The following is a 25717-nucleotide window of genomic DNA, read 5'->3' as shown; positions in this document are numbered from 1 at the left end:
CAGCGGCTCTGCCTCCCGGGGCGGGAGGGACGAGCCCTCGCTCTCAAAAAAAAAAAAGCCAAAAAACCCCCACCAAACCAACAAACTAACCAACAAAACAGGAACAACAACAACAAGAACCCCCCCCCCCCCCAAAAAAAAAAAAAAGTTGAAAGGAAACAAACAAAACAACAACAAAAAGGAGCACACTTGTTTTGGTTTTTTTCCAGGCTTGCTACCCTGCTCCGTCCCCGCCGGCAGAAAGTTCCCCCCCGTCCCGCGGCACCCGAGGGCGGTGGCCGGCGTGACCGTGGGCGTTCAGGACCCGGAGGGAAACGAGGCGTGGGCAAAGCTCGGCACCCCTTTGGGAACACGTCCCCCCAGCCTTCACGGCGGTGGAAGGCCCTCCTCTGGTGTTTGCAGTTTTCTTTGTTTACATTCAGTTTAGAAACATTGGCCTTCGGCCAGGAAAGCGGCGGCTCCCCTTCTCTCTCCCCCCACCTTCTGTGCCCCCTCCCCCCGCTTCTTCTGAGGTGGAGGTGAAAATACTTAAGTTTCAGACCCCGAGGTTTTAGAATGTTTTCCCCTCGGCTCCCCAGATTCACCCTTCGGCGCTGCCTCGTAAAGAAAACGGAGCCGAGCGGTGCGTGCACCTGCCCTCGGAGCTCCCAGCCGAGGGGCTCGCAACAGGTTCTACCGGGAGACGGAGGGTACCGGCGAGCCGATCAGCGCCCAACCGAGCGGCGGGTCCCCCCCTCCCCGTGGCCCCGCCGCTCGGCTCGGCGCGCCTCGCCTCGCCGCCCGCGGGGCGGTGCTGTGCGGCGGCAGCCGGGCGGGGAAGCGGCGCGGTTCTCCCCGCCGCCGCCGCCGCCGCCGCCGCGGCTGCACCGCCCGGTTCTTCCCGTGGTCGCGGCGGCGGCGGCGGGTGGGGGAGAGCGCTGAAGTCGCTTGTACTCGCCGGGCTTGCACGTCCCGTCCCCCCCCGCCCCGCCCCTCCACCCCGATATCTTCCCCCACCACCCCTCGGCGAGGAGTAAGTGCCACCGCTCCGCCTTCTCCTTTTCGCAATGTTGACGCAATCTATAAATAGTGGAACAAAAGGACCAACTTCCTCGCAGCTTTGCTGAAACTGCACAAAAAAGGCAACCGGGGGGGGGACACACACGAGGTTATTTTTTGATTTTATTTTTCTCTGGTTAAAAGGCGAATCCTCCTCCTCCCTTCCTCCCTCTCTCTCCTTCCCTCCCTCTCTCCCCCTCTCTACTGGAAGATCTTTTTTATTTTCTCTTGCTGCCTCCCATGCTGGCAACGTCCTGCGAGCGGCTATTTTGCTTTTGCACCGAGAGAAGAGCTTCCTCCCTCGCCCTCTCTTCTGACAGTAAGTGCCATTTAGCTACTGCCTTTTCGGGAACTGGGGGGGAGCCGCCTGCTCGCCTACCTGCCTGCTGCCCCAGAGAGCGGGCAGCAGGGACCGGGAGCTCCGGGGAAGCGGGGGGAGCTTTGGAGGCGGTGAGGGGACAGCGCCGCGGAGCGAGCGGGGATGCGCGCAGGGGGAACGGGGCGTGGGGGACCCGTGGATTTGGGCGGGGGGGCCGCCCGGTGAAATAAGGTGATCGGGAGAGGGGACGGCGGCTGCCGCTCGCCGAACAAAAGCTGACGCCGATATTAAACGGGCTTTTGTTAGGGGGAAGTGAGTGTGCGTGCGTGCGTGTGTGTGTGCGGGGGGGACACCCCGCCCGCAGCAAGTTGCCGTGCGGCGGAGGGCACCTCAGACTTGTTTACCGCTCGGCGCGGCGCTCACTGGCGTGTTTACCCTGCACACACGGCGCGGGGCTCCCCTCCTCCCCCAGCCCCATCCCTCTTCCGTGCCCCGGGGAGGGGAGGGTTGAGCGGAGCGGGGTTTAAAGCGGCGTTTGGGGGGGGGGGGGGGGGGGGGCGCCGTCAGGAGATGCTGATACGATCACGCGTAAAAAAACCACCCCCCCTCCGGTTTGCAAGTCGGATCGGTGCAAGCGCAGGCAGTCACTGGCCGGAGGGAGAATTACATCATCCCCTGCTCCAGTGATGCTACCTTTCGTGCCGCTACCATGCGCGCAGGGAAACAACCGGGGGCGCGCCTCACGCCCCCCCGGCCGGCTCGGTGCCACCCTGGGGGCGGCGGGGGAGAGCTGGGGGGCGGGGAGGCGCGCCCCCGCGTCACTCACACACACACACACGCCCGCCCGAGTGTTTACAGCGCTCACACAGGCGTATTGTGACGTCGCCTGAGTGACAGCCCGCCGCGCCAACGGGGGGGGCGCGGCCCCGCCGCCGCGGCAGAGCAGGGGCGCCCCGCCCGGCCCGGCCCCCCCGCCCCGCGGCACCGGAGCCGGGAGCGGCTCCGCGGGGCGCGGCAGCGGGGGCTGCGGGGCGCCGCCGAGCCCGGGGCTGGACGCATCCGAAGTTAAACCCAACTCACACGCTCCAGTAGCGGCTTACGCGATGCCGATGGGTTTGAGTTTCTGACGTTCTGTGACGTTTTAAGCGCACGCTGTAGAAGGGATAACTCGTGAGAGAGGCGAGGTGTATTTGCAAGCCTGGGGTGGCTGTGAAGTTACAGCGGGGACGCGGGGGCCGGTCTCTTACCGGGGAGCACGTTCCTGATGGGACTTTGGGACAGGGACATCGTCAGCATAGAAGCTATCATATCGATGGCCCTGGACACTCCATTGTCCAAAGTAGACAACAATTTTTTTTTTTTAAGGTATATAGACTTCAGTACCGAGGACAAAATCGAAGTATCAAACATCATGCGCTTTCCCCGGTGTTACAAGTGTAATGTTATAGGGTTAGAAACTTGTTGCAATGTGCTACTGAGTTGGGAAAAAGTGTCTTGGGGTTTACTCAGCCTGTGAAAATATTGAAGCAGTACTTACCCACTGCAAAGTCAATAAAACTGTATCACACTAAAACCAACAAAAAGTGCTTTACAAATTGATATTTGTCAAGAATTGTCTGCCAGAATGCAGCAGTGTAAAAATTACTACCAAAACACCAGCATCTACTTCGTGCAAAATTCAAGTAACCACGAGCCTTGTTTAATAGTACACACGGTTTTTAATGTGTTAATGGTTTGGGGTTCTTCAAAGCATATTACTTTTTGAAGTCTGGGTGTTTCTATTTGTGCAGAAAATAGACTGAGAAGCTTTGAGCTCCTACTGTTACAAAAGTTAAAAGGAAACAAAGTTGAGCTGCTAAGTCGGCAGTCTGGAATGAGTCAATAGTATCTCCTTTGTCCTGCTAGCTTTCTCTGCTGTGGTGTATCTTTGCTCTATTTCTTCTGCAAAAGCAAATGAGCATTTCTACCCTCAGCATATTAAATAGACTTAGTAGAACTCCTGGCTTCTAAATATTCTAAACTACCAGTAGTATTCCAATGTGTCTGCCTTTCCCAGCTGTGTACAACAGTTGCGCTACCTCAATGACAGTATGCTCACTTCTTTAACTACAGAGATGCTGCCACATTTTCCATTATCTATAATTAATAGAGTAAATTATTATTGCTTTTTGTAGTATGCCTTCATAAGGGAACAAATATGCCTTTTTAAAGTACTCCATTATCTCTTGGGTTTTTGGTTGGTTTTGGTTTGTTTTGTTTTTAAGAAAAAAAAAGATTGGTCTGGAGACATGAAGGAGATGTAAATAACTCCTCTCTTCATTTACTTGGGGATTCCCTGGGAGTCTCAGAGGGCAAGGAGGTAACATAGCTGGCTTTTATAACAGGATGACAGGTCCTGACACAGGGTCACAGAGAATCTATGCTTGGCTAGCCCTGTGCTCCAGTTTTGTTTAGCTGGTAGCTAGTCCCTTGAGGGATCAATGTCAACTTAAGCATGCTAACTTCTAACAAGCAATGGGCTGGCCAGTGACCGAGAGCTGTGACTGGCTCCTCCAGGGCTCCCTACTCCTGCTGCACTTGGAGCTCGAGTGCTGCTGCCAGGCTGCTCCTGTGGCTCTGCAGCTTGACACAGAGAGAATTAAAGTGGCAACAGTACAAAGCAAGCCCCAACACTGCCTGTTCCCTGAAAACAAAAGGTGGCTAGATGTATTAGGTGGATAGGAAAAGCAGCTTGGGTAGGGACATGGCTTCATGACTGAGGCACAGGAACTGGAGCCAACTCCCACCACCATGAGCTAAGTTTCTGTGTACCTCAAACCTACTTTCCCCTTAAATTCTGGCCCTGAATTGGTATTAGTTGTTCCACAGATCTGTCACACTCCCAGAGATAATAAACAAATGTCAATTCAATATCCCACATGTAAAGGTATTAGGCATCAACCTACTTTCTCTTTTATCTAAAATTTATCAATTAGGTAACAAGGTATGTATGTGCATGTGTTTATGCACACACACATACACACCTCCTCACACTGTCAGTCCTTTCTGGTTTAACTTTCAAAACTCCTTGGAGATTAGAGTTGGGTTACTAGAGTTCAAAGAAGAGTGAATTTGTATTAAGTCACTGGGGTTGAAACCTGTATTTTAATATGTACAGTATGTAGTTTTTATTCAGTTTAATGTTACAGTAGGAAGGCTTTTTAAGTCTGCAAGATCAAGATCATTTTTTGTGTTTATAAAAATAAGGCTTGTTTGTTATTAATTTATCTAACTCTGCTTTTCTTTTGATACTTAAAGTACATAAATGAGTACTTTAGCACATTATTAGCTGAATGGCCCTTCCTTTCCTTTTTTCACACTTGAAAAAGATTATTGGTCAACTACTGCTGTATTACTGTATATGTGACCAGTCTGTCTCTACCATTTGATGTCTGATATTTTTAATTTTTTTTTTTGTAGTCTTATTCTGTACATAGGATCCCAGGGGTTTTTTGTCTGTTTGTTTGTTTTTAATGCCCTATAATTCCTAATGATAACAAGCAGTTTTCTCTGATCACCATAAAGGCCTATGATATGGATTTCTACAGCTTTCGTTTAAAACTCTAGACACATTTCCATCTTTTCATTTGTAAACGGTGTTACTAACTTACATTTGGAAATTTGACTGATTCAGACAGTACAGTCTTCCTGGTTCTGCAAGCAGGCAGTTCCAGTGTTTCAGCTTTTGCACAGTAGCACTTTAACAAGCAGCAGCCATGCATAACTAACAAGATTGCAAGTCCAGTTACTGCTTTTTAGAAGCCTCTACCCAGCTCTTATGTTATCCAAAATGTCCATTTTATGTTGCTGCAGCCATATGACAGTACTACTTACAGCAGGAAAGTGTAGTGGTTATTTACAATGGATAAAATACAGGGGGAGAAAAAGAAGTTTTAAAAAATGGAGCCTGAGGTGCAGGAAGAAAGAAGAATAGATCCAACTATCCTTTTATAGTAACTGGTGTTTTGTGGAAAGTAGTTAAGAAAGGAAGACTCTTGCTTCCTTCCAGCAGTTGGCCAGTGATGGCATGATACTTCTAACTGAAGGCTGACAGCATTCTTGGATAAACCCTTATGCAGGTTTCATATCTAGTATCTCATATTGCTCAGCTCCTTCTCTTGAACCTACTTCTAGATTCTGGGTCTTACCCTCTAACTATATTGATGGATGTCTAATAGAGCAGTTTTCAAATTTGGCATTAATGCTTCATAAAAAGTAACACTTTAAAGTACCATTTTAGTTCTCATTAGTATTTTTTTACCTGTACAGTTAGCATTGTGAACACAACACGTGTATAGATAATATTAGCTAGACAGGGCATCATTTCAAATGTGTCCATAATGTGTTACACAAGATAACACCTAGCACAGACTCAAAAAAGTGTTCTTAGCATGGATTACAGGTACAAATGAATACTTTGATGAATGGAAACTAGGAAGTCAGTAGTAGTTCACCAAATGAGAAATATGCCTTTAGACTCCAGAAAGAAGTAAAAAATAAATATGCTGAAAAGCTAGTCAACACTAGCTAGAAAAACAGATTATTGAGATCACTGTACTTTTTAAGGACTCTTAGTATCCTCGTTTCTGTCTGCATGTATTATTTGCATGAACATAATTTTTCATAAGACAATGAAATTCACAAAGATTCCACTGTACCACACTGTACTGATTGGCTGTCACAACTACTGACTAAATATTAATTTTGGTAATCTTTCTAAGTTAAATCTATAAACTCCTATATTTGGATACTTTTAAAACCCTACACACAAGTGAAACACTCAACAAAACAATTTCCTGACTTACACATTGTCCATCCTTGTTTTTAAAGATTTGGTTAGTAATTTAAATTAGTTTGTCAATTTTACTTTTATTAGTTAGATAGAGAAAAATTAGATGGCCTCTTTTGTTTTGAAGTGTGTTTCTTCTCAGTTTTATTACACTAAGGAGAGGGATAAACACTGCAGGCTAACCAGGAGTTCCACATTGGTGCAATCACTTTGGTTTCATAACTCCTACAGATTTTTATCCCTTACAAGCAATGATTTACATACCATTGAGGGAAAATAAAAATGAGGGGGAATCTCATTATGACACTGCAAAGTGTTCTTAGTTTCTCCTAACATGGATGAGATTAAACCTGGCCTATGTCACAAGAAATGTGAAGGGTGAGAGCAAAGGGTCCTTTCTCATAATAGTCAGGCACAATTAATGCTCTCTTCATTCAATAAAGAAAACCAGACCCAAAATGAGGAGGAGGAGAATATGGACTCCTTTTCTTTCACCTTCACTCCCCACCCCCATCCTCTGAGCTGTAAAGAAAGGATCAGGTTGCACTATTTTAAAAGCTGGTGCAGTACGCACACTTCCTCACTACACTGGCAAGCACTGGGAGAAAATATCTGTCAGAGCTCCCTGCAGGAGTTCCTACTGCTTCATAACACCCTTTACTCAGGATTGTGACTTCTCAACAGAGCTGAGTCTTCAATAAAGTGATGAGAACTTCTCCCATAAACATACAATATTTTTAGGGACATATACAAATATCAGTATTATTGAAATAACTTACCTTTGAAACATGGCTTTGAAAGCTTCACACTTGATGCAAATCATAAAAATCAAACTATCACTATAGCTCAGCGCTACAGGCAAAGTAGACCTGCAAATAAATTAAAAGATAAGTTAAACAACTTATTATAATTTCCTGAATATGCTTAAATAAACAGGATTGATTAACACATTAAAGAATAGAATTGCTCTGACTTTCATCCTACTGTCTGAGCACCGGTTTCTGGTTACTGCTCCTATAGACACTTCCAGTTAAATCACACTGCTGATGTTAAATCTATATCAAGGTGGAAGATGGATGGTGCTTTGGCCAAAGTTTGGAATGGGAGGCTAAACAAGGGCCATAATCCTGTCCTTGATTCAGAATTTCACCAATGGCTTTTCCATTCTATGATAGGGACAGTTAAACTGTCCTACATCTCACTGAATCTAAGAGATAAAATAATGCTTACAGGATGTGCCCATGCTACACATACCAGGGCTATAAAAGTCAAAAATATTCCAAGATCTGAAATAAGTGTTAAGCAACATTTTGTTTACCTGTACATTTGTCTTTTTCAAAATATAAAACTCACAGTTCCCAAGGCAAGGTGCCTAGTTAGCAATGCCTAACAGATGTCAAGAGGCCAATCCAACTCTGAAGGTCTCTCTTAAGGGGAGTTCCCATGCCATATCATATCTCCACATAAAAAAAAGAAACCCAAAATTGCAGTGATTGAAATTCTCACCAGTCTTCCACTCTCTTCACATTAGAAATTAAGATCTGACTGGGAAAGGGCACTAAAAGCCTCATATCTCACCCAGGGATCTTCCTGCAGGAGCTGTGGAAGGAAGCCATAAGCCACCTCCTGTGGGAATAGGGCAAGTTTCGCACTGGGAGAAGGAGTCTGCACAAAGCACTGCATAAATGCTGTGCTGAGCCTGTGGCACTCAGGGGCTAGAAGAGCTGTATCAATTTGTCAAATGGCCTAACAGTGAGAAGGAATAAATCCTGTTTAGTCTTGCCTCAGCCACTATTACCTGAGCTCTGAGAGTTTTAAAGGAACAAAATCTCTTTCCAGGCTTCAAAGAAGCTTGAGGTCTACAGATAAAAAGTTGTATACTATATCTAGGTACTACAATTGTAGTTGCAAATAATACACAATTTCAACTTATAGACTGGGAGATATTTCATTTGAAAGCAAGAAGGAAAATAATGACACGTTGTGTCATATGACAACAAATTTACAAGTAATAGCAAAACTGTCTTTTTCTTATGCATAAGACTCATCATTCTAGAGGGAGAGCCTGTTGGAAACAGGAAGGCACACGAAAATGGAAGGAAAGATAAGAAGTTTAATGGAAGATGCAGATCTGAGTGACTGAAGTCTTCATCAAATAAGAAAGCAGTCTCCTATTTACTTTCTGATGCTGTGTAAATGAGTGAATCAAAGCCCACACATTCTCTTGCAAATCATGTCACAAGGATTCTACGTCTCTATGCCCCTGAGGTCATGAGTGACCATGTACTGACCCCTGACAGACTCCTGCTGCCTTTCTTTAATACACCTCCCTAACCACTTGAGCTCCTGTGAGTGCTATACATTGCATGCTTCCTACCCTTCCTTTCTTTTATTTTAGCAATCTATACCCCACAAAAATTTTCAATAATCTTGTGCATTTCTCTATGCCTTTCTTGTACTTGTGAAGTTTCTCAATACTTAAGCAGACATGTTAAGGTGTAAGTAAAAACATAAAAAGATAAGATCATTTCAGGGAGAGACTCAGCAAGTTTTCAGAAAAAGGAATACTGTATTTCAAATAAAATAAGACTGTTTTCAACTGGAAGAGGCTCACATTTATATTTCCAGTGAAGCTTCTGCCGAAATGGGAGGAAACAGTAACTGTAGACAGTAGTTCAAAAGGAAGTTCCGTTACAGCACAGACCAAAAAAAAAAACTACTTCTTATCAAGTATAAGATATTTCATTAATGCTGAAGTTCTGCATATGCCTTAAATACTGAGCCGTGAGTATAGATTACTCTTTAATGTGTCCAACAGCCTTAATGCTGAAACCTATACAGGGAAATAACTATGACAATAGCATTCACCAAACACAAAACTGAGATATTCTTTCATTGAAACTCCTCCAGCTCTAACAAAGACAGCATTCAAAAACAACAACAACAACAAAAGCAAACAAACCACAAAACAAAACAAAACGAAAAAACAAAAGAAAACAAAAAGGCAACCCAGCATTCGAAAGAACACTGTAGATGCTGGACATACTGGACTGATTCTTGAGTTAAAGACAGACATTCTCTAGCCAAAAGGAGTAACTCAAACAAAGAAGAGACCTTCAAGTTTAAGACTTTCAAGTTTCAGACCTCTAGTTTGAACTTATCTATGTTTTCACACATCAGTAGCTTCAGTGGAGTTAGAAATATCCAGTATGTGTAATGAAAACAATCTCTATCAGTAGATACAGCACGAACACGATAACGTATGTTTCCCAAGCCTAGAGCAATTGTCAAGCAATTACTGTTTGTCAAGACAACACACTTAATAGTCAGGGTCACCTAACCCCAGGTCATCTCCTTCTACCTTACTGTGAGGCAGCTCTCAGTAACTCAGCTGCCCAGCTTTCTTTCTTTTGCTCTGAAGCCAAGCTGCAGACACAGGTTTCCCCACCGCACGCAGCCAGAGAGCTGAGGCAGGCGCGGTGACAGGAGCTCAGCTCCGCACCGCGATGGCTCCAACAGGCAACAGATGCTGGGGTTTTGTTCCCTGGGAAGGAGGGCCCGCACAGGTCAGAGGCGACTCCTGACAACTGATTATTAACCAGGCCTTTCTAAAGCACTTGCAAGGCCCATATTGTGTTTGTTTAGGACCCAGAACTACAAGTGCATGTTATCGGCAGACTGGGTGAATTGCTTGGTGTCTCTGAGTTCAATTACCAATTCTAGCTACCTTTTAAAACAGAAAAGAGAATAGCCTTGTCTTACGCAGTCTATTTTGGCCCAGTTCTATATTTCCTTTTTTCCCCTTTCATTTTAAAGACCCTTATTCAATTAAATATATCCTCCTTAAAAAGTGTTATTCTTTTTGCTATCTAGATTGTGATGTCATGCCGGCACAATTTTTATTTAATCATTTATATAAGGGAGTTCTTATTCTTAATTTTTACATCTTGTGATAGAAAATTTAATGGCTTCTCTTAACCATGACTTTGTCTTCCAATTATAATTTATTAAAGTGTGTATGTAGATGGAAAATTGAATTAAATTTAAATGTAGCAAAAGAGCCCTTAATTTTTTCACAGTTAAATTAAACAGCTATAACTGTAACCAACATGTAAGAATAAAAAACTTATCAGAACATACCGTATTGAAAACTGATTTATTCAACAAGGATGAATCACTGCTAGTTGGGGGACTTAGGTGATTGTTGCTGGCTAGCATGACCTTCAAGACTGTACAACTAGTACATCTCATCCTCTTTCAGATTTCATTCACGGACCTAATAAGAAAAAATGAATTACCTGCTTTTTCATCTCCCAGTAGATTTTTCAATTTTGAACATACTAGTCATTAATATAAAGTAGATGAGTACATTAAAAGAGAAAAAGAAAAGCCATCAGAAGCTGGTTCCACATTCTGCAGGTTATAATTCCAAATGCTCTGCCAGTGACTTCCACCCCTTCAGTGGTTTGACTTTATCTAAAACTTTGGCATAAAAAATGTGTGGCACAGTATTTTTATTTTGGTATTTTAAAATACTGTAGTAAATTTAACCTTAATACTGGCTGCCCTAATTTCATAATTAATTTTAAGTGGTCTTGTTAAAGAAATAAACTTTTAATTTAAAGAAAGCATACATATAGAACTCATTAAACACATATTAATCATTCCAGGAGACCACACAAGTAACAGAAAACATGATTTCCCTCCTTTCTCTTATAGCCATTTATACTATAATATGTTGAAACCAGCATGGGTCCCTACTGTGCCTGCTGGTGCACATACAAAGTTAAAGAGACACAGCCCTGGCACAGAGGTTTGCCTTCATCTCCTCAATACCTGAGGCACTAGAAGTAAGAAGCCAAAGAGGATAGGCTGTTTCTTTAATGCACTGGCTGTTCAGGGGCAGATTTACCAGCAGCAGGCGGGAAAGGGTGAAAGGATGCATTGAAGAGCTCTAGATTCTTCCCTGTTCCTCCACCCATTCTTCTCCTCAAGTTATAGCTGCACCTATGCCTATCTACTGAAAACTGAACAGGCTTTGGGTTAACCCATAAGAACATAAGAATTCACCATCTTAATCTCTGCTAAAAATAGAGACTTATCATAAAACTTCCTTGTCCTTGCAGAGTGACTTAGAAGATAAACCTACTGTCAGGACACCTTCCCAAGTTTAAAGTGGAAGGAAAGTTATTTCTGAGAATTTCCTATAGTTGTGATTCTGGCTTGCTGCATTTCGGAATATGACTTATAGATTTGGTATTGCAGATCTGTGGATTTGATATATTCACTTAAGATGGATGAGAACGAAATTCCTCCTCCTCCCAAATTACTGTGATGGAAACAACACTATCCCATGGATTTTCTATTTTTTTTTTTTTGCTCTTTTCATTGCCAGGCTCAAAGATTTCCTCTCTGTAATAAAGAGAATCTGAAAGCTAGTATAAAGAACAAGAAAAGTCACTACTTAAAATTACAATGGTAGCAACAAGACTCGAGAGAGAAAGATGAGTAAAGTTTGATTTAAGGAAGGGCAAGATTAGGTGAGAAAAAAAAGAGGTAGAGGCATTTCATCAACATATGTCAAAAAGTCTTTGAAATACTACAGATTGGGAAGTTGAGGGCACAGTAAAAGGAATAAGAATGACTAAGGTTGACTCTTGTTGATTGAATTCAAAGAAGGGACAGTCCTGAAAGTATTTTGTTTCATTTTTGCAAAGACTGGGAGTAGGTCATGATTCCTAAACAAACTTTGTTTTAAGAATACTAGAGAGGTCAGACTGGTTCAGGCCAGGCATACACTTGGCCCATTTACCCATGTCCAACAGCTGACAAAAGCCACTTCTTATCCAAATATTCCCTCAGTGAACAGCAGGACCAGGACAAGCACATTTGATAATGCTCATACATTCCAGCATCCAACTTTGTTTTAGCTTGGAAGGTTTCCTGTACCTGATGTGGTTTGTCCAGTCAGTGACTTTCACTAGATCTCTCTTCCAGGGCCTTATGCAGTCTCTCCTTAGATTGTTGTGAACTTTGTTTATCTACACTGGCTTTATTAAAGGAATGCTGTGAGTGTAATACCCATGAGCATATAAAGTAATATAATTTATTGTATTATTTACTTTGAACAGACCTACTGCTGTCCTCTGATGCACCCTTATTTTTTCATTGATAGAGAAGGTGGAAAGTTAATCTCTGTCCATCCTTTCTGTTTGTGACTTTAAAACATTTATTGCTGTTTTGAAAATGCAAATTTTGCTGTTTGTTAGAGGGGTGCTGTAGTTACAGTGTCTGAAGAGGACTGCATTGCCCCGGGGCTGGATATCTATTTCTTCTTAGCTCTGCCAATCCACCACCAGTCTGCCTGCTATCTGTAGCAGATGCTGAAGCTGCCATTGCAAAGAAGTCCTTCCAAGATCCTGGGGAACTGGAAGCCTAGATGAGCACATTCTGAGAGAGCCATTCTTTTCCACTGTTAGGAAAGATGCATTAGAGGAAAAGATGCAGTCATGCATATTGTGCTCTTAAAACCCTGCTGGTCTTTCTGCAAGCAGAATCTAAAAGAATCGTGGGGAGTGGAAATAAAAGGAAGAAAATTTGCCACTGTACAGAAATCAGCCCCATTCCAAGAAAATTACTTGCTGATAACTAAAGCTCCAGGAATAAATGTAAATTTTATCTAAAATTGGAAGCAGAAAACTGAAGCTAAAGTAATTCAAGCCTCCTCTAAAGGAGGAGGACATTGTTTCTAGAGTAGACCTTAAGTGGGCACAGTTAACATCATAATGAAAAACGCAGAAGCTTGTGAGAGTTTCCTATTATTTCACTAGGAGATCCTTAACTCATGCAGTATTCTCCCATTTTCTCTGCCATGTGTTTTACAAGACACAAAAATATTTCTCAGGCAGACAGGAAAACACAGTTTCTATTAGTAAAAAATTATACAGACAGGTAAGACAGGTCTCCATTGTTAGGTAAAAATAGAAACAAAAGCTTTTCCTAAATCTTACTACAAGTTAAGGTATATTGTATCATTGAACAGAAGAAGATAAGCAGCTATTACTGAAAAATTCACTTTTAGAGAAATTACATAAACTCCACTTAGTGTTAAAATTATTTAACAGTCCTGTACTATTGAAGTCAAAGAGGCTAAGGGAGACTGACCATGCCAGAATACTCAAACAGAAAGTCTTTTCATTCAGGTTTGTGAGTAACTCTAGTTAAAGTGACTCTATTTGACACAAAATGATCTGCACTGTTGCAAAATAGTTTCTGTCAGCAGATTTCACTTAGGCAACGCCCTGTCTATCAGCTATAATCAAACCAGATTTGGCTGCAGGATCTGATTATTATTTCAGAAGGGGATGTCTGGCTAAGCAGGCAAAGAGAGTGTACTGAAAGTTTCACAAGACACAAAGAAAGATTAAAAAAAGGCAAAAAGCCCACGTTATAAACAAGTAAACAAAACATTTTGTCAGGAGTTCTCAGCATCCCTCCAGTTAGAACAGGACGCCTATTTGTATGAACAAGCACACATTTCGAAGTCCTCATTTGAAAAATGTGACTCTCGAAGACAGGTCAGTGCCACTGACTCCTGGCTATGATGGCTAGATATGCTGAAGGTTAGAAAGGCTCAAGGCTCTAACATTTTCAGCTCTAATCCCAAATGTTTCCTCATTCTGACTGCCTTAACTTAGAGCTGTATGTCACATAAAAGCTCCTGAGGATGGTCTTGCCCCTTACTGGCTTGTTGACAAAAATATGTGATTATCATGTTGAGTATTGGCACTTGTTTGGGAAGTCCCTGAAAAACAACCCCAAATTTATTTATTGTTCAAGGCAGAGAGTACTGACTGAAATATTTACATGGAGAGCAGGCATCTCCTGAACATCACAAAGATTTTGAATGTGAGCAAATCCCTGTCTCTGAATAGATCTGTCTGTCCCCCAGACCCTTGGTACTTCAAGGTAAGAAGGCAACACTGTAATGAGTATAATTCATTCAAAGTTTAACGAGGAGAGGACTCCTTTGTGTACCCCAGACACCTGATGCAGCAAGTACCAGATCATTGCAAGGCTGTGCTTTCAGAATGTAGCTCAAATACAAAATGTTTTGGGAGAGACTATAAATGCTGAGAGGTTTTTACTGATCTTGAAAGATGACCTAGAGGCTGATTTAATTGACCTGTTGCTGTCTACAACCTCTCCTCTGGGAAGTAAAACCTCTTGATAATATGATGTCTAACAGTAAAACCATAACAAAATGTTTTAAATTGATGTTGTTTCTGTAAGTCTGAGAATTGTTGATGATATAGTTTTAGACTTGTGTGAACTGAATCAATGATCTGTTGTGGTACTGCACCTCAATGCTTTATCTTCTGAAGCAGGCTGTGGTGATAGCTACTTTTTCTGGGAGGAGGCAGGGTGAACACTAAGTCAGCAGAAAATTCCTGTTTGGTTCACAAGAAAGACTCAAGGGTAGCACTCTGTAATGTAATCCAGAGTTCCTATGAGGAATCTAATGTCTTTTCTCTGCTGCATGCATCCCTATGTAAAAATAGATATCTTGCAGGCTGGCAGTTCAAAATCCCTGAGGATTAGTGATTGGTTAGGAGATTATGGATACTACTCCAATTGGAATTTGAAATAGCAAGTGAAATTGCTGAGGCACTGATAGTTGACACTGAACTGTTAGCCCCCTCACCCTTCCTGTAGAGACAGAAGGTTCTGTCACTGATTTGCAATGGTATATTTGCTTCTGCAATCAGTTATAGAAGACACCATGTTTCTGGTGTTAGTTGTTTCTAATAAGCTGGACAGCTTGTTAGAGAATGAGAGAGGAAAGCTACGAGGCCAACAAGTCACTCAGCACTATGTATGACACCACAGGCTGAAATACTAAGACAATCACTACTATTGGGGCTATAAATACATAAGGCACTTAACACAAAGCCAGCCACTATCAAGGTCCCTGGAGAGAGTATGCAAGTAATAAAATTACTCTTTTCAGGACCTGAACTTTAAAATACATGAACCAAAGACACGTCATATTGCTGAGGAGTATTTTATCCCTTCTACATGCATGGGCAGCAGCTTGTACTGAGATTCACATTCCTCTTGCCTCCATCAGACTTCCCTGCCAATACAAGTGGATCCTGATAATGGATGTGCCCCAGAAGATCAGAATCCCAGCTCTTAGGACACTGACCAAGAGACAATATCTTTAATCATAACTGTAGCTTTACTTATAGAATTTAGAAATAAATTGATCTCTATTCAAGGGAAGTCTTCCTCACTCTCTCCCTCCCTTCCCTGCTCTCTGTTTCATCTCAGAAAGAGGAAATGTTACTATGGGATATGTTGCTCCCTGAAGAATCATGCTAGAGAAAATGTTAAACACCAGTAACCTATGACTCCATTATCCATATACAAAGAGGTATATCTAGTATGTTAACTCAAACTGTATTTCCCTAAAGGTCATTAGAGGACTTAATTTATAGTATGAAATTAATTATACTATTACAACTAAAGTTAAGTAAATCACACAGTACATGTACTGCATGATTTCCATCTCTGTGGTATGATGGAAATAATTAAATCATCCACATTTGTATTCACATGGCTATTTAATGCCCTGAGGTCAGTGGACATGAGGGTGCTTCAAGTATCTGCTGATACCATTTAATGGACCTTTTTGTTCAAATAACTTGTCCTTACACTCATGGGGCACAAGCACACCAGCGATGAAACTCTTCTACACAACCACTCAAAGAGGCATCCAAGGGCATCCCAGAAAAGTTATTCATGTTCTTTATAAAAACTGGGCAATTAAAGTACCTGTCTGTGTTTTGGCCAACTTAGATGGAAAACTGGGTTATATAAATTAACACACACAGAAACTGAATTAATAAAGTGATTATCTCTTTATGCTGTTGCTGTACCTCACACTATTAGTCTGGAGAGCCCAAAACTGCATAGAAATGCAGTTTCTAGTTCTTCAAATAAAATATTTTTATTAATTCTGACATTTTCTTATTTATTTCTCAAAACTGGCCAAAAAACCTTAACACTCCTAAATATTAACACTTTCCTATATCTTTCCTTATTAACTTTAACCTATATCTTTCTGATGTGCAGTTTGTGCTACTTCATTCAGTCCAACTGCACTTATGTTACAAAAGGGGATTACATTACATAATTAAATCTGCTAAAATAGAATAACTCAGAATAACTGCACACCATGTTCTACCAATTCTACTCCAATCATATATTCTTCTGCCAACTTAAATAAATATTATATCATTCCAGTTTCCTTGCATGTGGCTGTTTACCTCACTTCATATATTTTTTCTTCCTAACCACTTTTTAATTATTCTGGTTTTGGATGTCCATATTTAATCTATAAGTAATATTTTCAAAATTATTTAATGATAATTTCATTAACACCCTTCAAATGGGGGGGTCATATCCATATTAACTGTATGTTTCTGAGTACCATACTACTCAAAATAGATACAGTCATCTTGCTGGGAATTGATTTCTGTAGTAGTTGCGCTGGACCTCATGCAGGAAAACTAAATTTCTCATCCTAATAAAACCCCTCTGGTTACAGAAATACTTTCTTTAGTCAGCATTTTTTTAACTGTTCAATAAAATATTACATGGGAAAGCTTATAGTTTGCATTTGCAACTTCAAACTGTAAAAGTGAATGTTCCATTACGAAAATTCTTAAATTAATATACATGTTGAGAAGCAAGTTCTTACAAGTAAAATCAGACAACTGTAATTTTCAATTGTAAGTAAAAGAAGCTTTAGTATTTTTTCTCAATTTGCTTAACTGATTAAGGCATCTTGCAATTTAAAACCATTATTCTCTCTTCAGGAAACACCTTGGATCAGAAATTATATTTCTGACTTACATGAGAAGTCAAGTCACACAACTTTCAGAGGCCTCTCAAAAGCAGTATTCACTTCTATCCAGGAATTATATTTTCCTATCCTTGTAAAAAACTACAACTTAAGCATTCTAAAGTTATTTGCTAGACATTTTCCTCTAAAAACTTCTCTGACCTACGCTGATTTCCTTCTAAATAAACTGAACTAATATAAAGATGCAGTGTTATGTGAGTCATATTTTTGAATAATTCTATTCAAGCTGACAACAATCTTTCTTCAAACAGGCTTGCATCTTAAAGGTTTTAAGACTTTGGTGGTCTCTTTCTAAGTTAATTCTCAAATAGCATAAGAAGATGCCTCCTACTTCAAAAAGAAACAACAAAGAAACCAACCAACAAACCATAAACTAAAGCCAGGTAAATCTAAATGGTTCAGGTGCAGTATTAAACAAAAAAAGTAGTACTGGAACCCCTTGGTTCCTTATCAAGATAACAAGATAAAATGAGCCATGAAGGTGAAGGGGTGCTACTTTTCTTTTTTCCTCTCTGAGGTATTAGCTGAGTGAAAGCTATTTGATTCTCTTTACAATACTCACATTTTTAATACAGCTGCATCTAATAATTGGAACTTTTCTAACACAATTGGAGGGAAGAAGGTAGAATAAAATGTCCATTTGCAAATGTTCACAGCCTTTCCTGTTGCAGAACCAATATAAGAAAAACCACTGAAAGATGAACACTTTAATTTGAAGACTTTAATTACTGTTTGATATAAACACATAAGTCCTCAAACATCTAACAGAGTACAACAGATAATTATTATTAATACTTTTCTCATCAGAAACAGAATACAACAGCAACAATAATTATTAATACTTTTCTCATCATCCTTCAAGTTGAATTTCTAAGAGAGAGCAGTCATGATAGCCAGTTTTCTGAATAGACTGAAGTCTGTCGGTATTCTGAATAGTCAAATGATCTTTACTCCTTCAATATTCTTGTTCTTATGTTATATATTTTATGCTCTAACAAAAGCATATACATGGATTATTCCCATTTTAATCAAGGCTATGAATGTTGGTAACATGAACCATACATTTTCTTTAATATTGTTTTTGAGTACAGGAAAATAAAATAACTTGAGGTTTGGAGCAGAAATAGAAGTGATTCTTTCTAATATCACTAACTAATTTCACTTTAGAGTTCCATTATCACAGCATAGATACTAGGTTTCATTTTTATTACTAACAGACTTTATTTGTCACTGTAAAAATAGCCTGTTAACCACAGAAAGTAAAATTCACCATCAAAGTTCTGGTTTTGTTTAGGAATCAGACTTTTTCAGATATTCTGTCAAGTAGCAAACCCTACTTATCTATATGTGACTTAAAAGAAATTACATGTGTTTTGAATTCAGAGTATTTCCCTGTAATACCTACAAAGCCATACATACCTGAAGAGCATGTGCTAGAGAGAATTGGAATTCAAGAAAAAAGGGCATTGGCAATGCTGAAATTAGCTTCCTGACCAGAAAACCAAGCAGTTCAAGCAGAATAATAGCACTGCTTGCATGAACAGGTAGCATGCTTTATTCTTACTGATGATCTGTAAATAGAAATTATACATAAATAAACTTTAAATTTAAATAAGTGAAAAATACACAAAAGGCATGCAAAATTCAAGAATACATCTATTAGAAGAAAAAAACCCCTGCATTTATGATGATTGGTCATGTTTTCAGACTATACAAATTTATGTCCACATTCCCAATTTATTTTTCAAGTTACAACTTAATATTTTAGGTTATCTATTGTGTGGAGCCAACAATTATGGAAGAAAATAGATATAAGAGCATTATTATAACAGAAACATTTTGTCTAATCTGTTCTAAATTGTCAATGAGGAAGATGCTGCAGCATCACCAGATAACTTCGTTGCAGTCTTTAACTGTCCTTGTACTTAAAAGGACTTTACAAATATGTAGCCTGTTGTTTTCGGCTGTAAATTAAGATATTTTTTTCTTGTCCTTCTGCAGTTGGGTACAAAAGACCATTGGTGACCATCTTCTTCACAATAATCTTCAGATATCCTATTATTTTCCCCAGTCTTCTCTTCTCTAGACTAAACGAACACAAGTTTTTTAAATATGCCTTATAAATCTTGCTTTCCAAAAACATCTTCACTCATATGTTCTCCTATGGATTCCCCTTCACTTGAAAATTGAAATAATTTTCCTTTTGTAGACTTTATGACACAGAGATCAAATAATTTTATTCACTGATTTTTATTCTGGCAATTTTGCATGGATGTTCCTTGATTTTGCTTCATCTGTAAAACTAGGTAGTATCTATACTACTCGAAATTTTATGGAACTGTAGAGCAGTAGGCCCCACAGACCCTTGAAACAAAATACACCTCCACATCTCTTCAGTAACTTTTTTTGGAAATCAGTAGTGACAATTTTCTTTGCATACGAAGTAAGTCACTTTTTCTTTTTTTTTTTTCCTTTACTTCAAAAAACTGGACACACCAAGGATTTTGTCTATCATCTTAGTTTTACATTTAACAGCTGAAACAAGAACTTTAATATTCTTAATAAATAAGCAGACAGAAAGATAGACAGACAGACGGATGGACAGATAGGCATAAATCCAGCTTTTCTTTGAGAATCAAGTATAATAGAAAGGAGATTTGACTCTCAGGCCATGTTCCTACTGTCTCAATATAGGTAATGTCTGCTGAAACACAGAAGGATGTTGGTAGTTGAAGTACACTAGGAATCTCTTTTTGATGATTACACAACTACTAGTTTGTGGTAAAAATATGTCCTATTTTGCATTATTTTCAATGAGTTTTGCGTGAATGAAGAAGAAATACTGTGGACCAAGAAAAGTAAAATAGAGGATTTAAGATAATAACAGATCAATTCTGCAGCAACTATCTGTATTCGTATTTACTCCCAAATGTCTGCCATTAGAGACCCTGGTCTCTTTACTTTTTTTCTAACCACAGATGATTTATTCCAGGAATCTTTGAATTATTTCCTTGGAAAGAAGGTGGCAGGGGTGGTGGGGGAGGTGACGGGGAGAAGTGATAAACTGCAGAGCAGTTTATGACATTTAGCCCAGATTTTCCATTTCTTTGCTCTACTTCTCTTGCTAAGACTATACCATAATCACATATGAAAGTTCTCAGAAGTGGTTTCTACAGTTTGGTTTGGTTTTTTATTATTTCATATAGTTTATTCATAGAGTACTTTCATAATGAATTTCTGAAATGCAGTAGTTGTTCTTTGTAATCTAGTTAATCTATCAATGGGCAAAATATCCCTAAGTGTGCTCTCAACAGGCTAAATGAGTAAAGAGGCTGAAGGACTCCTCACAGCACTACACTCCTGCTCAGAGCCACCCAATCTCAATCTCCAGAAAAGCCTCTACCCTTCAGCCAAACTTAATGCAGTTATCTCCTCCCTCCCATACTTCCAGCAGCTCCTAAAAACTATGTCCCCCCACTTCCTCAGGAAACATAGACAGGCAATCCTTCAACAAGTGATTATTTAAGCAGGAGTGATGGGCACCGAATGCAATCACAATGAACACAGAAGCAGTCTATGAAGACTTAATTAGCACACTCGTCCTATCTGCTATAAGATTTTTCAGAATCTCTTTTTGCAGAAGTCTTGAAGCAACTCTTTACCTCAAAACAGGAACTACCAGTTCTGGCAGTTCAGACATTAGGTTTAGCATATATAATGTACTCCAGAGAGAAGTGGGTAACTTCAAATATTTTGTTTGGCTGTTTCATATAATTTTCTAAAACTATACTTAAGGGCATCACAGTATTGTAATTTTATATAATTCACCTGCTTTTTCAAAATACAATGTCATTATAAGAAAGAAAATTTCTTTATATGCAGCTAGGTATGTAATATGTGTGACAGATTTGCTTTATGTTATTCTCTATCTATGTGCCTCTAATTCCAGTTCCTTATATTATTCATTGATACTCTCTTCCTTCTTTTAAAGTAGTTTCTAGTATTGGCAAAAGCATAATCCTACTGATGTAAAGCAAGCCAAATGTACAGATTTGTACATTCATACTACAAAAGGGATTTTTCATAATGCAGTTCCCTACTATGTTGCACATCTGGTCCATGGCAATATGGTAAAACCAGATCAGCCCGTTTGTTCCTCCAGAAAAGCTGCCTGCATTTCTGCAGAACAGCTTCTCCAAATGCTAAATCTACAGGCAAATTTATGCTGAATCGTTGTTATGATGGTCTATTTTCTTACCAGTATTTCATTAAGAATAATTTAATATTAAGAACTGTTTCCAAATCCCTACTCCTAATCTTATATCTCAAACTCTTGGCTATTTTCCTTTGATCTATAGTATCCTACAATTTTGCCCAATTTCTTTCATTTATTTACTTTATGACCTCAGCACACACCAGAGTAGCTGACTGCTTTCAGAATATGTATTTGTTTTTATTTGAGCAGTTTATTTCCTGTCTTTACCTCTAAGTGACTTAAAAGACAATACTCAACTGAATGCTAATTGATCATGGTCCAGCATTGTCTGATGTGCCACATTTTCCTTTCCTTTTTTATTTTCTGTCTTCAGACTTAAGCGCTTAATCCCAGATCACAAAGAAATCTATGAAAGTAATAGCATTTTCCCTTTTTGTGCAGTTTTTCCTGCACATAGTTTTCTACAACCTGTAAAATTAGAAATTACTATGGAAATAAGTGGTGACCTCACAGGTCAAAAGGTGACCTGGAACCTAATGGTAATTATATCACATACTGAACACCTGTCCAAGTAATACAGAGATTGCACTCATTCCAAGACATTACTGCATATTGGTTTGTTTGAAAGATGTATAAATATTCAGTAGAGCCCTTATCCCATCTTGTGCATGATGAGGTGACTATTTTATATTGAAGCATGCCCACTTCAGCACCAGCTCCTTCTCAAATGTCTCAGAATAAAATACCACAAGCATATTTCAGGCTTTTATCCTACAAGATAGATGGGACCCAAACTGCATTTTAATAGTGAACAGAATCTATTTACCCAAATGGTCCTGTGCTGAGTTCTTTATTGTAACCTTGCTTATCTTAAAAAGAATATTCAGTCATCTGACTAGCTTTCAAATTTCCATGTTAAAATACTTCCACATCAGATAAGTACTGTGTTCCCTTCTATTGTCCTCTGACTTTCTTAAATTACCAATTTTTCAGATTTCTGGTCAAGAAACAGTAGTCTGTAAGATTACTGGTTTTCATGCCATTGCATTTTTGATTTAAAACAAGCTAGTACAGTTGTAATTATTGCCAAGTGGATGTAGTTCCTAAGGTTACATCCATGTTACTGAGCTGAAGAGGGCTCAGGCACATACTTGAGCTCTACCATGTGATAATCCACACACTTTAACTGTTAGCCTGCTCTTTGGTGTGCTTTTGTCTGAGGCCAACAAGCACTCAGGTAAAACACTGCAGGATTTGAGGAATAGCATGGGTTAGGGATTCTTGTAATAGGGAGTACAAATGAGGCTACCCTGGCTCAGGAGAGCAGGTGGGTTAGCCAGGCACACGTGAGCTGTAGTTTGCTACTGGCTCTTGACTGGGCTGTGGTGCATTTTCTTTTTTATGTGACCTAAGAAATTAAATGCAGCCAAAAACTGGTAGAGAGATACCTTCATATGATGCCAATCTCAAACCTTCACAGAAGACTGAGCTGTTGGTATGGGTGAAGGACCGACCAGTGTTAGGCTGACTGTGACTTCCCCAGAGCAGGCAAATTCTCAGACTGTGAGTAGGAAAGGATCTTGGCTACCTTGTGCTAGCTCCATTGAGCAGAACAAGGGTACAGAATCTGGAACCCTTCATATTATCAGACACTTTTCTACATTCTCAATTACCATTATTGTTCACTGTTTCTTCAACTATCTTTTCATATAAATGATCCAATTCATAGACAGTGGTCTTAAGACTGCCTTTTATTCAGTATTATTTTGTGGGGGAAAAAAAAGAAAAAATTAACTGCTCAAGAAACTTGAAAAAAATCTGCTTTCTTGTATTCTTTTAAGATTTTCACATACTTTCAGAATATATTAGCGAAATGATACTAATTAAGTGGATAATTAGGCTTTCTTAGATAGCATCACATGGTCTGAGCTCTCTTTCTGTTCTTCCTTTGCATGATGGCAAGTTTAAAGTTCTCCTTTCCAGTTCCACTTCCTTTTCTCCAACTTAATACTTCACTAAACATTTTTTACAGTGGATTCTCTCTTATTCTATTGCAATATTACTCTGAACCAGCTTTTTGCTATTACTCTTCAAAATCATTCTGTCAGTCTTTCTGTCAGTGATTTTCACAGTATGTTTACACTTTTTCTGGTCTTTTTATTGTATTGTACAGTCACAAGGTCTTAATGTTAGATCTAGTATCTCCTTTTTTCCTGATCACTATCAGATCCAGTACTGAATTAACTCTCATTATTTCTTCCAGTTGTTTTAAGTACTGTACAAAAATCCTGTAACCTGTTTTGAAGCACCTCTTGCACAGAATTCTTTTTTTACAGCTTTTTATACATTTCCATATATATAGCAATATATGTATGTATAACATGAATATAATACATCTGTATATATATATATGATAATCATGGAGACCCTCATAGGCCTAGAGAAAGTCAAACGAATCAAACCTTCAATACAACCTTCATGGATTTTGCTTCTTCCATTTTCCTTGGTGAAATTATTTCTGTGTCTGCCAGCCATGTGATCTGCAGAATCTGCAAGCAGGGTGATTGTTTTATAAATACTATTTATGTTTCCCTCACCTTATATTCTTTATATAACTTCAGATAGTTATATTCTATTTATGTCTTAGCCAGGCCTGTTTCTAATGCAATCAAAGAACAATTCTTGGAATTTGTAGTGGTATTACATCTCTCAAGACCATCAGTACCTAAGCTGTATTTATGAACAGAAAGACCTATTTTTTCATTATTATTTTCTGCAGGACTTTATAGATTATGTTTTCACATCTTGATGTAGCAATTCACTCAAATTTATTCTCCTCTGGCAAATGTTTCCTTACAGTTACACTTACTCACTTGCTGAAATATCTTTCCTGTTTTGTTAGTATTTTCAGCTATGTTTTCCTTGCTGTTCCTAATAGATTTAAAAACAATGACATTTTAACTGATTTTTAAAGTGAGATTTTATCACTCAAAAATCTCAAATCAAAAATACACAAAGTTGAGTGTAGAAATAATCTTATCATCAAACTACAAGTCTGAATTTTAGATTAGCAGTATTATCAAAAAAGCAATAGTTTTGTGACTTACGCTACACCAATACAGTACTCTCAAAACCAGTTTTCTAAAACTGTGCTAAGTCAGTTTGATGTACTTCCTTCTAACAATAACATGCCATTGTTAAAATTGTATTATTTTTCATGATGAGCAAGGCCTTAGTCCATAGTAACTCTGCTGTAAAATGAATAGTATTAAGTCACAGATTATTTCAGGATCTGTGTTGCCTTATATTGTTAATAGAAAGGACAGATCTTCAGCGACCAGTAGTGACTTAAATGTATGCTGCCAATGTTCATCATTTGAGGGTATACTGCAGAAAGCCCCACCAGGTTTTACAGGGGTTTTAATATTCTTTTGCTTTCTATGGATAATTTTCATATAGTTTTTCTTTATAAACTTAGTTGCAGTCAATGCAACTTAATTTTAGCAAAAACTTACTGCTTCTACTGTTCAACAAAACTCCTCATTGGTGTAACTAGAGATTCTGAATTCCCTCTGCTTTCTAATCATTGTCTGTAATGTCATCCTCATGCTCAGTACACACATCTGGCAAAGGTGTTTTGTTAATGACCTCCAAATTATGCAAAGTCCTGCAGGTAACTACACTAGTTAAAAACTTCTGGGCACCATAATGACTCCCACTCACACCTCCAATAATTTTCTAGTATATTGCTATTTTTAGTGCCATTATTTTTGCCTATATTTTACACATATAAAGTGTATATGTGTACATATACATAAACAAAAGTTCTGAACATCGCTTTTTATGTTTTATCATGGCATTCATTTTACTGCAATCCAAATAATTTAGATTATCTAAAGAACATTTAGTATACCTAATAAAATAGGTAGGTATCTATCCCATAAAAACATTAACTATTATTCAGTATTTCTGCTACAGCAGAGCATGATTTTCAAAATTTCTTCTGATTTTATGCATGTATACATTTTAGTTGTCTTTTTAAAAAAAATTCTATCTCCTTACATTGCTATCAGTACAAAGCACTCTTTTCCAAGAGCATTTTTCTTTATATGCAAACAAAACTGAAAACGTTTGCCATACCATTTATGAACACAGCATGGTTTCATTCATGCTCTTTTTAAGTTAGCATTCCTATATTGAACAAGTACCATAAGTCTTTATTTTTACAGGAATGTTTATCTCTGTCTATAGTTACTATTCCATTGATGTTGGAAGCAAGGTACTTTGATCCTCTGAAGGCATATGTATCATAAAAAAACCCTAAAACACTGTCATGAATTGTTAAATTTCTTTTCTGCTTTACTGGAAGTCCTAAAATAGCAGATC

At 39.2% G+C, this 25717-nt stretch overlaps 1 long non-coding RNA gene across 3 annotated transcripts in view; it reads left to right on the top strand.

Moving 5' to 3' along the window:
• Nucleotides 1-930: 930 nt before the first annotated feature.
• LOC118684287 (uncharacterized) overlaps nucleotides 931-25717 on the top strand; it is an 88113-nt gene continuing 63326 nt past the window's right edge. For all 3 annotated transcript variants that reach the window (XR_004979810.1, XR_004979811.1, XR_008509170.1), the window contains exon 1: nucleotides 931-1357. This is a non-coding gene — a long non-coding RNA (uncharacterized LOC118684287). The remainder of the gene's footprint in view (nucleotides 1358-25717) is intronic.

Source organism: Molothrus ater, chromosome 2, assembly GCF_012460135.2.
Source record: "Molothrus ater isolate BHLD 08-10-18 breed brown headed cowbird chromosome 2, BPBGC_Mater_1.1, whole genome shotgun sequence".
NCBI lineage: Eukaryota > Metazoa > Chordata > Aves > Passeriformes > Icteridae > Molothrus > Molothrus ater.
This window is presented reverse-complemented; position numbering and strand designations above follow the sequence as displayed.